The 2,926-nt window shown below is 31.9% G+C and overlaps 1 pseudogene; it reads left to right on the top strand.

Moving 5' to 3' along the window:
* The first annotated feature begins 491 nt into the window (after nt 1-491).
* LOC147498517 (galactinol synthase 1-like) lies at nt 492-2,604 on the top strand (annotated as a pseudogene).
* The last annotated feature ends 322 nt before the right edge of the window (nt 2,605-2,926 follow it).

The raw sequence follows: 2,926 nt of genomic DNA on the forward strand, positions 1-2,926 counted from the left end.
AGATCTACCTTCCATTAGATTCTACTCACTTTTATGTACGTTTTTATATTCATTTCACTTAATTTCATCTTCATTTCGTCTTTAAAAGTTAAAATTTTAATCTTTACTTATTTTATTTTAGATTTTAAGTGTTGGGCGGTGCTAATTGAAGTGGTAAGTGGCTTGTTTTGTTTTGCAGATTTGTTTTTTTTTTGTTTACTGTTTCGTGCAGATTGTTTGGGTATTAAGACTTTGTTTAAGTTTTTGATTAATTGGGTGTGTAAAGTTTGAGTTTCTATCGATTTTGTTGTGATTCAGTAAAGATTTCATGTCAGATGAACTGAAATATTGAATTTTTATTCGTTATTTCAATTAATTGTTCCTGTCTATCATAATTGAACTTGAAGATTGGGTTTCTTTTTGCTATTTATTAACAAGTTTTAAGGTTGTGAAGTTATGAAGTGTATGTTTTAGAAATGGGGTTTATAAGTTATGCAATAATGTACGAACCATGCCATAGTATTTTTTGATATACAAGTGAGAACCTTATAGGTCTTCTTTTATTTTGCCAATTTTTTTTGTGATTATACCAGCGAAACAGATGTATCTTTTACGTTTTTTTACTGCTCGAGTATGCTGACCGTATTGATGATTTCTTGTAGTTTGAAGAGTATAGCAAAATGGTTTATCTTGATCGACGCTGATATTCAAGTGTTTGAGAACATAGATCATCTCTTTGACACACCAAACATGTACTTCTATGCTATGATAGACTATTTTTCTTGAAAAAACTGGAGTCATTTGCCTCAATATTGGGTTAGATGCGCCATCAATGCCACGATAAGGTGACATGGCCTGCTGAGATAAGGTCTCCTCCTCCATTGTACTTTAATCTTTGTGATGTTTGTCTATGAACCTAGCGGACTAACTTTCAAGTATTATTGAAAATCTTAGAATTGAATCATTGCTCCGACACTTTTTATAGAGAAAGTGAGTTCATCACTTTTCTCGATGGATTGTTATGATTGTTATGGTTACATCCAAGTTGAGGAAACATCATTTCTCTAGTTTATTATTGGTCATTTGGTCCTCACTACATAAAAGTGGTAATGTGAACTATCTTTAAATTTACTAGTTTTAAATTCTCTAATTCTTTGAGATTTAATAAAACTGAATTTAGGAGTTATTACACATTTACACTGAAATATACTAATTTTTAGTAATTGTTATTTACATCATTTCGTACTTTGAGTAAAAAATAGTAAAACAGTGATGATTCATGTATGATAAGTATCATTACCCACCAACATCACACTATACACGGACAAGAGTTGTGGATATAAAAGTTGATAATATTGTTTATTTACTAACTTGTATGTTGTGAAAATGTCAGGATTTCTTGAACAAGTACTTCAAGCATGTCTACAAGCCCATCCTTTTGGTGTACAATTTGGTCCTAGCCATGTTATGGCGGCACCTTGAAAACGTTGAGCTTGAGAAGGTCAAGCTACAGTGGTTCACTACTGTGCCATTGTAAGCCTCTTTCATCTTAAATAGTACGTCTATTGGTATCTTGCTTGGATTACCTATTGAGACTTGAGAGTACTCATTAAAACAATTTTATTTATTTTATCCTTCTTTTAATCTTAACATTTTGTTTAATTTGACAACCAATAGGATCCAAGCCATGGAGGTACACTAGCGAAGAATATTGCTCTGTCTTTGCAAAAAAAAAGTTAAAGCTTTTTAACTTTTTTCAATTATTCTTTTGATGTTCTTTAGCTTCTATTTTCTGAAATTAAAATTGACTTTTGTTTGCTGTAATACAATTTATTTATTGTATTTTTTTTTTGAAACTAAAATTGAAATATAGTGCTTGGTGTTGGTATTTTATTTATATGGTTATTATGACATGTAGTTGATAATTGATTATTGTAGAAATGATTTGAGGCAAGCAAATGAGTGGGGTTTCTAATTATTGAAGCTGAATTGGATTTAACAAACTATGATTTCAAAACATAATATTTTGTATATGTATGCATGTTTTTGCAGTGATCCACATGTACATCTGCTGGTACCAAATACTATACTAAAATTACATGAAGTTAATTAGCTACCAGAAAGCAGAAGCTAGAAGTGGAATGCAATGTAAGTTGTTATGCTCCTTTCATGCTCATGAGAAGTTTTTAAATGTTCTGCCCCCTCATAGACATGAGCCTAAGGATGCCTTAAAGCATATTCTAGCTAGGACAGGTTGTTTGGGTGCCATCACATTAAGTGATAGTTTCATTGCTGGATCTCTTATTCTTTAGCACTGCATGCTTTCAGGTTGTACAATCTATTTACACTTATCTTGGTGGCTGGTATTTTAGGTGAATCTTGATCCTTTACATTGGTTCACCTTCTGTGTTCCTAGACTTTCTGTAGTGCAATTTGTTGCCGATGGAGACATATTGATGTGCACAACCACTGATTTGGCAGTGTTGTGTGGCGGAAATGGGGGGAGGTTTGTTACTCTAAGTAAGCATATTTTCTTTTCGCCTTGAACAAATTTTGTCTTGTAAACTGAATTTAATAAACTCACTTGTTCTAAAGTAAGTTTTTTTTTACAGGGACAAGTCTTAATATAGGTTTTTTTTTTCCATAGTGCAAAAGGTGGGGATCATAATTGTGGAAGTGGTGTTTGTGCATTCTAGGTCCATAATAACTTTGACTTGGTAAAAATACTTACACATGTATTGCTTATTTGAGTGCATTTTAGCTTTTTATTGTTTTAGATTTTTTGTTTGTTTTAAGTTTACTTATGTATTGCTTATTTGTTGTACCAGATTGGCCGATCGGTTGTGGTAGATGAATGAAGAAATCTTCGATAGATGTTCAAATCAGCAGATTGCAAAATCTAGTTTTGCAGAATGTCTATATTTAGTTGATTTCTGTAAAGATTATA

Source organism: Coptis chinensis, chromosome 5 (genome assembly GCF_015680905.1).
Source record: "Coptis chinensis isolate HL-2020 chromosome 5, ASM1568090v1, whole genome shotgun sequence".
Classification (NCBI taxonomy): Eukaryota; Viridiplantae; Streptophyta; class Magnoliopsida; order Ranunculales; family Ranunculaceae; genus Coptis; species Coptis chinensis.